This window comes from Macrobrachium rosenbergii, chromosome 42 (assembly GCF_040412425.1).
Source record: "Macrobrachium rosenbergii isolate ZJJX-2024 chromosome 42, ASM4041242v1, whole genome shotgun sequence".
In the NCBI taxonomy this organism is placed as follows: domain Eukaryota; kingdom Metazoa; phylum Arthropoda; class Malacostraca; order Decapoda; family Palaemonidae; genus Macrobrachium; species Macrobrachium rosenbergii.
This window is the reverse complement of record NC_089782.1, coordinates 21,080,622-21,090,621: the sequence shown is the minus strand read 5'-3', so window position 1 is coordinate 21,090,621 and position 10,000 is coordinate 21,080,622. Positions and strand designations below refer to the sequence as shown.

Sequence of the window (10,000 nt, the reverse complement as noted above, 5' to 3'; positions counted from 1 at the left end):
TTCGTTTATGTTAAAAGTCCCGTTTAATTTATTTCCTGAGAAAGAAATAATAACAATTCACTATAAATCGTTGCAAAATCATACTAGTGCAGCAAATAAAAAGTCACAAAAAATACTGATTTACATATCAATACTAAACGTTATTTAATTTTCAACAGCTGTCATTTAATCAATTGAAAAAATCGAGAATGATCTTAAGACTTAAAACTTCTTTTCTCTCTCTCTCTCTAAGATTTACCAAGTTACACAGTCTGACTCCAAGAGATGGCATTCTTCTCTCTCTCTCTTTCTCTCTCTTACACACACACACACACACGTTATAAGTTAGCACGCTGCACATTCTATTATTAAGAGACAGATCTCTCTCTCTCTCTCTCTCTCTCTCTCTCTCTCTCTCTAAGATTTAGCAAGTCGTACAATTTTACATTATAACTCTCTCTCTCTCTCTCTCTCTCTCTCTCTCTCTCTCTCTCTCTCTCTCTCTCTCTCTCTCGCCGATTTAGTAAGTTGCACAGTCTGACATCAAGAGACAGAATAAACAAAAGATCAAGAGCCAACAACACGATTTCCAAATCAAATAGCGGGCAGAGATCAACCTTGTTACCGACGGCCAGCTTTCTCTGATCGGTTAGCACTAAAAATTAATCGTGACAACACTAACGGCACTATTGCTTTATATCCCACAGAGAGAGAGAGAGAGAGAGAGAGAGAGAGAGAGAGAGAGAGAGAGAGAGAGAGAGAGAGAGAGAGAGAGAGAATTTTAGAACACAGCATGGCTGACGAGTTGTCTAGCATATGCATTTTAAAACTCTAATTATAGGAATGGACTCGCAAGTTTTATGTATAGCTGTACTATGTTCTGCTTGTAAATTTACTTAACATGGACAGTTAAAAAATTGAAACAAGGTTAATTCCTTCACGTTCGTAACGCAGTTGCCTTCAGAAAGGAAAAGAAAATACACAGGAAATAATTCATCATATGAGGCATCTTGTCATTCGGGAATCAGCTGCCTTTGTCCTCCCTCCGGAATCGGCACATGAATTTTCCAGAGGGCTATTAGAGTTTTAATTGATTTTGACAAGACAGGAGACCAAATATCAAATTTCCTCGGGTAGGATATTGGCGGTCAACGAATATTTTCACCGAGGGATAGTAATGAAATATTTTTCCCCCCATAAAAACAAATGCGTTATTTCCCAATCACGGATCGCCCGGTTGGCCCTCCCTTATTAATTCTGTGCTTAATGCAATGGATCTCATTATTTCCATTTGCGTCTCTGTCTTGTAATGATTCCCATTTTCTTTCGCGATCTCTTTAACCATAGCAGTGAATGTTTGAATGATTCCATATTACTGTGTCCTTCATAATGACATTCGGCAAGGCTTGCTGAGAGAGAGAGGATTTCAATGAATTATGAATTCATATCACTTGCTCGTTGTAAAATACGTTCATTAATTGCCCGGTATTGAACTATTGTTAGTATGCTTTATATTTTATTACCCTGAATAACCTTAGAATCGTCGATGACGCTTTCATCTCATTACACTGCATCGTATAGTCAAAGGGCTACAGGTGATAAATCAGACCGGTAGTAATGTGATATTACTCCCGCCTTGTTAAAGGCGGTGTCGCACGCGCGCGTTTTCTGGCATCCTTTTGCATCTTGCTTATGCCGAACTTTGTGTCAAATGGCCAATACTTTTTTTTTTTCAGAGTAACATATAAATCACGTATATCTCTTAAATTAATGTCACAAGAGCATGAACAAGTACGTCTTAAATTACTCTACCAATACCGAATGGTTAATGTAAAACTTTTAATGGCACGACGGTGAAAGATACCAAAATGACTGGGCTCAAGCGACACCGACTTTAAGATACAGGTATGAGACAGTAAACATGATCCCATTAAAAACTGTACGGTTTTATCTGTTAAAATAAAAATACGATAATGGAATAACAAAAATAAGATGGAGACTAAATTTGGTCAGACAAATAAAATCTACGACTGACAAAGTGACATTAAGTAAGACTTTTTTTGGAGGGGTGCAAGATTAGATTGCTTAATTTATTCTGTGGGCTAATTACATAAGCGAGAGTCGTTTCCAATTGGCACAGTAATGCAATGATAGTTATTTTATTAAATAAAATAAAATAAAATAATAATAATAATAATAATAATAATAATAATAATAATAATAATAATAATAATAATAATAATAAGAAGAAGAAGAAGAAGAAGAAGAAGAAGAAGAAGAAGAAGAAGAAGAAGAAGAAGAAGAAGAAGAAGAAAATGCATACTTCGTTGTTCTCGATTTCTTGCTTAACGTGTCTTTTGCAAAACTATGCGTCAAAAGAAAAACAAACGCCCAAAAGAGTGATGTTGATCGTGGATGATGGATAGTTTATTAATTATAGAACGAAAGATAATCGTGGATTAATTAAATCAAGAAGGAAAATTGAATATTCTTCATTTATCTAAGTTTATATCGTAAATTATTAACAATATTTTTGGAAACAAATTAATTATCCTTAAGGGAAAAGAAGTCAAGACAAAAAAAAAGAAATAAGAAAAAACTTCGGTTCGGCTACAGTATAAAAACTAATAATAATATTTTTTGGAAATAAATTAATTATCCTTAAGGGAAAAGAAGCCAATACAAAAGTAGGAAAAATAAAAAAAATTCAGGTTCGGCTGCTGTATAAGAGAAAAAGGCTTGCTCTACAACTGCCAGAAAAATATAAGCAAATTGCCCTTGGTGGTTACCAGCAATTAGAGTTATTTACAAAACTATTACCGCCGTGTCATTATCACTGTCTCTTTACTGGTAGCGCCTCCCCCGGTGGAAGTGCTTAGCCCTAACCCCTCCACTCACATCACATCAAATAAATATGAGAACGGATTTTCAACTGCCAATCAACTTCGCTCCAAGCAATGTCTGGTCCATCGGTAGGATTTTTTTTTCTCGTTGTTTTGAATGAGTTCTTAGGCTTGATTCGTATTCATCTCCATTTATTTGAAAAGAGTTTGTCGTTTCTAATATTGCTCTGATATTGTCTTTTTTTATTTCATAACCATAAGCCTATAATGAGCTTCTTGTAATCTATTTAATACGACTTTAAAAAAAGTTTTTGATGACTTATTCATTCAGAACTATTTACTTTACAACTGCTACTAATTTTACCTCTAATAAATGTTCACTATTAATGACAGAGGTAATTCAAACACATCAGAGTATATATATAAGCGTATGCATGCCTACTAGTTGCGTGCACAACAATTATTTATAAGGTACCTTGCCGTGAGAAAACGGATTGAACTGCCCTATTATTTCTACCTTTTGCATGCCCGTAAAAAATACACCTACGGGGAAATACATTTATAGGGAACATTTATTCCTCATCAGATGATCATATGAATCTCAACAATAAAGTATGGAGGGGGGGGGAGGATTCTGCTTTATTGTGCAATTATCGGCTGGTTACCAAGAGATTCGTCAAACAATTCTACTTCGTCAAATTTGCTAATACGTGCTTGTATCGACAATGATTTTGATGGCGAAGGCAAATACGGTTGTTATTACTATTACTGTAACTATAGTTGTATTCACTATTATTTTTATTATAGCTGTTTCCAGCATCAGCATCATAAGCAGCAGCAGAAGTAGTAATAGAGAAGTAGTAGTAGTAGTAGTAGTAGCAGCAGCAGTAGTATTTGCCGTCGTCATCTTCACAGTGGCATACATTTACTGATATTAGGGTGGATATAAACATTATCCTTGATATCTTTAGAGTAAGTTAATATCTTCTCCAGACAGGGCAATACCTCCCAAAGACCGAAGCAGTCAGATCTGCCAAAGACTATGTCAATGATCTGGATGATGCAACGCCAGAATGATGTAAACCAGCAAGCCTGGGCAGCCAAATGCAACCCTTCACAGCTTACCTCTAAAGGTAAGAAATTGATACCCACTAAACATTTTATTACCATTTATCATATGGTTTGTTTTGTGTATGAGTAAGTGCATGTGAGAATATGGGTGCGCTTGTAATTGAAGAAAATACATAACAAGTGAGGAAATTGACCTATTACCCCATAATTTTCCAACGCGATCTTTTTTACTGGCTGTCAGGCTTTCCAGAGGAGTAAAATGTCAAAAAATTCAAGAATCCTTTTCAGTCAGTCACATGTACTCGACCTTCTCATGATTCCCTTTTTTTCAGAATAAAAGACTGAAATATTAGGATGTACATTTAATATCTAGTTTCTTTCGTCTACTTGAGCAGATACTTTCAAGTATAGCGAGGGGATCTGGTTTGCACACACATAAACACACACATATATACAGTATATATCTATCTATATATATATATATATATATATATATATATATATATATATATATATATATATATACACACATATATGCGTGTGTGTGTATACTACATATGTATATATACATATATATATATATATGTATATATATATTTGTGTGTAAATATAGAGGTGTATCCATTTACTTTTTTTATAAAGCAGCCGAAAATCCTCTAAGGTTAATTTTCTTATAGCTGAAGCTTGTTCGCCCACTTGGTGCGTCCCGTTTAATTTGATTCATAAATCTCTGGCTTTTCATGTATCACATCCCGGCTCCCTTCTCTTAACTACTACTGCTCTCCCTCTCTTAACTTTGTTTTGCCTGTTCACCGCCTTCTTTTTTTCATCCCCTCTTATTCCCTTGTTTACTGTGTAGTTTCCTTATATTTAGCTTCGATTCCTATTTCTTTCCTGTGCTCTAAATCACAATACCCCTTTTCTGGTTTCTGCTTGTGGGTCTCGCTCTCTCTATTTTTTCTTCTTCGATGCTATTTCATTGCTTGGCGCTTTCTCGCTTGCTGTTATTTGTTTATTTACTCATAAAGAAATTCCACACCGCTATTTTCCCCTGTGCCAAGTTTATATCTATTTATATAAATGACATAAATATAGATATAAATAAGACAAAAAAAAGACAGCTCTACATTTTCATTTTGTTTCTATAGTACAGCTTTTCTATTCGTCTCATTCTCTCTCTCTCTCTTTATATATATATATATATATATATATATATATATATATATATATATATATATATATATATATATATATATACTATATATATATATATATATATATATATATATAGTATATATGTATGCCTCTGTGGAAAGATAAGACAATGTTCACCACCACACTCATTCTTAAATTACTGACTCTGGGATGGGATCCAAGTGCAGAGAATTTCCACGAGGTTACCCACTTCATACACCAATGCTGAAAGCTCATAAGCAACACGTCTGTCCTTAACATACACTGCGCACACTCTCTCTTCTTGGATATCAAGACCCCCTTTCTAACATGCCTCTCACACAACCTCCCAACCGTTTCTGGGTCTCCCTCTCCTCCTTCCTCTTAGAACGTCTAAACAGCATACTCTTTTCACCAATATATCATCTTCTGTTCATCCCACACCACGGAACAATTTTCAAAGCACCACAACCTTCCTTTTACTTATGCTAGACGTTTTACCTCTGCTACATAATTATCTCTACTATTTTCACCTATTTATTACCTTGTATGCTATATTTACTATGCAAATAATTCATCTCTACAGCTTCTAATATTTTCCTTCCATTCGCATCAACAGCTACACTTCACTTTCATATGTAACAACCTTGGCTTCCAAAGCCAAACCAAAATCCTCCCAGTCTTTTTTGCACATCATGTGCCTTTCTTGCTTCACATACTCTGTGACTCATCGTTGCTATAAGCTAGTTGCTCTAAAGCTTTTCTGTAAGTACATTTTGCTTATTGTTTCTCCCCTGTACATACAGTTTGATTGCACCCGGCAGGCTAACTCTTCCAGCAGTTCAATAATCCTCTAGCGATTGTAAGGATCAGTGACTGTTCTTCTATCTTCCTCCAAGCTTTGAAATTCTCTTCCTACTTCTGATTTCATGACTTTTAAACCTCCTTCATGTTTATGATCCATCTTTGCATATGATAAGAAAAGCAGGGGTTGAGTCCCACTTTTTTGTTAGTCTAAGTACTGTCGGAACAATGAGTCACAATGATGCTGAGTAAGAGAATGAATAGTTTTTTTTTTTTCAGTATGATCTCAGCATTACTTAGAAATATATTAAAGGGATGCAAGTTTTGCACACAGGATGAAGTCTACGATTCCTGTCCAAATTATTTTCTTTCTCACCTTCACAGCTTGTTTTTTGCTGCGCCTTCACAGTTAAATAGAATGAAAAAAGAAAATTCTTTGGTAATCTTTCAAACCTTCCCCTTTGACGATGAAAAGCTTTTCTGAAATCTTGCCTGGAGAGCTAGAGGTTTAAATGAAAATGATCTTTAGCCTAACTGCTTTGTCTGCTCGAAATCTTGTCAAATAAAGGTTGCGGTCCAGAGCTATGTAGAGTGTATTTAGCTCCCACAACAACAGGGTAGTAGCATTATGTTTATTCATACAGATAACCCAGCTGGAGAGAAGCAACGGGGAATAAGGACGGTGGGGAGAAAGAGCACGAGGATACGGAGAAGATGGAAGAAGTTGATAATCATAAGATTAGGAGGAGGAAGAAGTGATGGTAATGAAATCGGTGTGGATGAAGGGGAAGGCAGTGAATGAAACGAAGGTACTGATGAAGTCTAGTAGGAGAAAGTGGGGTGAAAATGAAAATGAAAGAAAGGAGGAGAAGAATGAGAAGGCGGAGGAGGAGAAGAAGTAGTAAGGAGGAAGGAGGAGGAGTCGGAGGAATGATGGTAGGTGGGTGGTTGTGTGCACCAGTGACCATCCCTTCTGCTGCCCGCCGGGGGAAGAACAATATTTACTCTCTGTGATGACCAATGGCCAGCTCCAGCAGCACTTCCAGGCAAATTGAAGTTTGCTCTGGCCTCCTCCCTCGACCGACTGTTCTTGTGCTTTCCTCTTGGAGTAAAACGGCCTTCCACTTCTCTCGTCACGTTGGGACCACGCACCTGACTACAGATATGCTTTCCGTCCTAGTGAACACGGTTCTTGAAACTCCTTATTGCCCTCAACCCTTTGGCTGCTGGACGCAGAGTTGGTTGGTTCCTTGAGGCTAATTTGGCCACAAGACTTTGGCTTCTGAATGTTATTAAAACAAGGGTTTGCTCCTCCTCCACCTCCTCCTCCTACTACTACTACTCCTACTGTTACTCCTCCCCCTCACCCGTCGCCCGCTCGAGCTGCTGCTGCTGCTGCTGCTGAGATGAAATGGTGATTTTGAATGGCCAAAGAGAGAGAGAGAGAGAGAGAGAGAAGAGGGTGGGAGCTGAGGAAAACAACAAGGAAAGAGAAGGAGTGAAGTACAACATACTCGCTAGACCCCTTCCCTTCGGCATCTAGGACGGAAGACCGATTTCCTGTTACTTCTTCCTGTTCCTTCGAGGATAACGAAGCCTAAAGGATGCAAATTGTTGTTCGTCCCAGAGTAAGATGGCGTCTAATGATACTATGTGAAGCCGGGGAGATGGAACATTATTCTTCTGTTTATCATTTCGACAGCATACTATACCTTCCCTCATACTCCGCTCTTTGTACCCCTCTTTCTTCGTTCGGCCCCCGACCATCGCTTCTCGCTGTAAACCAAATGTCGGCCTGTGACCTTCACTCTCTACACTTTTTGTATCAGAAAAAGAAAACAAACGAATCCTTTTGTCGCATATTCTATAAACAAAAGGCAAAATTTGCGGGCTTTCCTTCTTTATCATTCGGCTTTCTTAACAGTTGCATCACCACCATCATCCCACGTACCTAATGCGACCAGGTTCGTCTCCCCTTCTCGCCTTCTGAATATTATATCATAACATATCCTCATTCACCGTGTAAACATGGGATATGTATCAACATATATTCCGTCGAGGAAATAATATTATCATATTCCATTTAAATATATCACATACTATTATATATATGTTTCAGCAGGAAATTTATCTTCGTCTCGGGTGCTTTTGTCACAGCAGAAACTAATCATGCCATTGCATAATTGATTCTCTTTAGACACCGGAATTGCAACACGAAATATTCTGATTTTTCCTCATCGCGTCTCTAGCCCCCTCGTTAACTATTGTTGTGCGCGTCAAGACTTCCCTGGAAAAGGCTTATCAAAGGTGATCGGTAGAACAGAGGATGAGCTGTTACTGAAAAACGAAGGAAAAAAAACTGCACGTGAAAGTTTTACGCAAATAATTGATTTCTACAGGAGTACAGGTCACGGTACAGAAATTCAGTGTTTTTAATATACTGTTTTTTTTTTTGTCCGTGCATGGAAAGAAACATTAAGAATATTAAAGTTAAACTTTAAAATAGAAAATGCAAATTCCATAACGAGATAATTCTCTAAAGCAAACAGCAAGGGCATGCGAATTGGAGATGTTTATTAACCACGAATAATTCCGCCACACAAGGCTCCCCTTCCTTGCGGATGCATTATTACTTGAATTTATACACATTCTAAGGACGACCTTATCAAAATTCCATGGGTCAGAAAATGAAATTCAGGTGTTCACCTCTTGAACCTAAAAAGTTGTCAGGTGTTCTACAAAAATGTGCCTTAAGTTCAAGGTTCGTGTTGCACTTAATGTAATTCCTCATTGGAGTATGTCCTTGACAGCTTCTTTTCTTTGTTGACGAACAAAGTGAACTGTATCAAGGGATGACCTTTTCCTTGGGGACAACCAAACCACCGGGAAAAATCGAAAATATTACCAAACCACAAAAATATCCTAACTTCTTGATTTTCTCTCAGTTTTTTGGATACGCTTACTTCTTTAAGCATCGAATCCGAGAGGGATATAAAAATAAAAAAAAAAAACCCTTGCCCTTTCAGGTGGGATTCGAACCCTAGCATATGGCGTGAGAGTGAGGTTGCGGTAACACAATTCGTATCCAAAAATGACAGCATATCCATAAATTGAGCGCCTTAACAATAAGTAACATTAAGTATGTATGTCCCACGCGAATGTGACTAGTAGAAAATAATAATAATAATAATAATAATAATAATAATAATAATAATAATAATAATAATAATAATAATAATAATAATAATATCATTATTAACTCATCGCCATTACCATTATTAAAGGCAGCATTAATAAACCAACATAATTCCAAGTCTCTTGCTCCCTTTCCCGCAAACCCTTCCATTAAAACTACCTCAAGGGCAGAAGGCTTTTTATACACGAAGCGAAAAGAGCCAGTTTTGATTGCCACTCAATTCATTGGGTTCGGAATGAGGATGAACTTTACATTGTTGCTGTTGTTTATAACAAACTATATGCTGATTGCCAAAGGGCCAAAAGACTCTGAGGGGTCGAAAAGTCGGGAATATTCTTATTATTCTCTCATTATATTAAACAGATTATAGTGGTGGTGTTGAGGCCGATGGGATTAAAAATATTTTCCTCGTTTGTCTCTTTACTTGATATTTTATTTATTCATTTCACTATCCAATTATTTTTAAGTATCTAGCATATAAGAATCCCTAAACAAAATTCCACATTTAAAAGAAAGGCAACAAAATACGGGTATTTGAAATCTAGGTTTCACACCTCGTAAAAAATTTTATTCTTTGATAGTCGGTAAATAACTGATCAGCGGTTTATACTGTTCCAGTACCAGTATTAGATGTAATGAACTTCTTATAAAAATTCATAATATCATGACCATCGTCCAGACAGGTTTGTATTACGAAAGAGTCAGACACTGATACGAAAAATTGCCGCCGTTGGCTACTAGAATGAAAAAAATCTCTACCCTAGCTAAATCTCCCGGTGAAAAGCAATATTATTTGGATATTACAATGCAGTACCATTTGTATGGAAGTGGTCTGCTTTCAGAATGAGATATTAGCCGGTTACCTCGGATGAGATACTTCGGAATGCACTGACATTATCAGTTCTGGGTAGCTATATTTACTATAACGGTAAAC

The 10,000-nt window shown here is 36.8% G+C and overlaps 1 long non-coding RNA gene across 6 annotated transcripts in view; it reads left to right on the top strand.

Moving 5' to 3' along the window:
- Positions 1-10,000, top strand: part of LOC136827629 (uncharacterized) — a 218,435-nt gene that overhangs the window by 118,838 nt on the left and 89,597 nt on the right. For 5 of the 6 annotated variants that reach the window (XR_010849823.1, XR_010849821.1, XR_010849822.1 and 2 more), the window contains exon 3: positions 3,816-3,955. The exons of the other annotated variant lie outside the window; for it this stretch is intronic. This is a non-coding gene — a long non-coding RNA (uncharacterized lncRNA). The remainder of the gene's footprint in view (positions 1-3,815; positions 3,956-10,000) is intronic. 6 annotated transcript variants of the gene reach the window in all.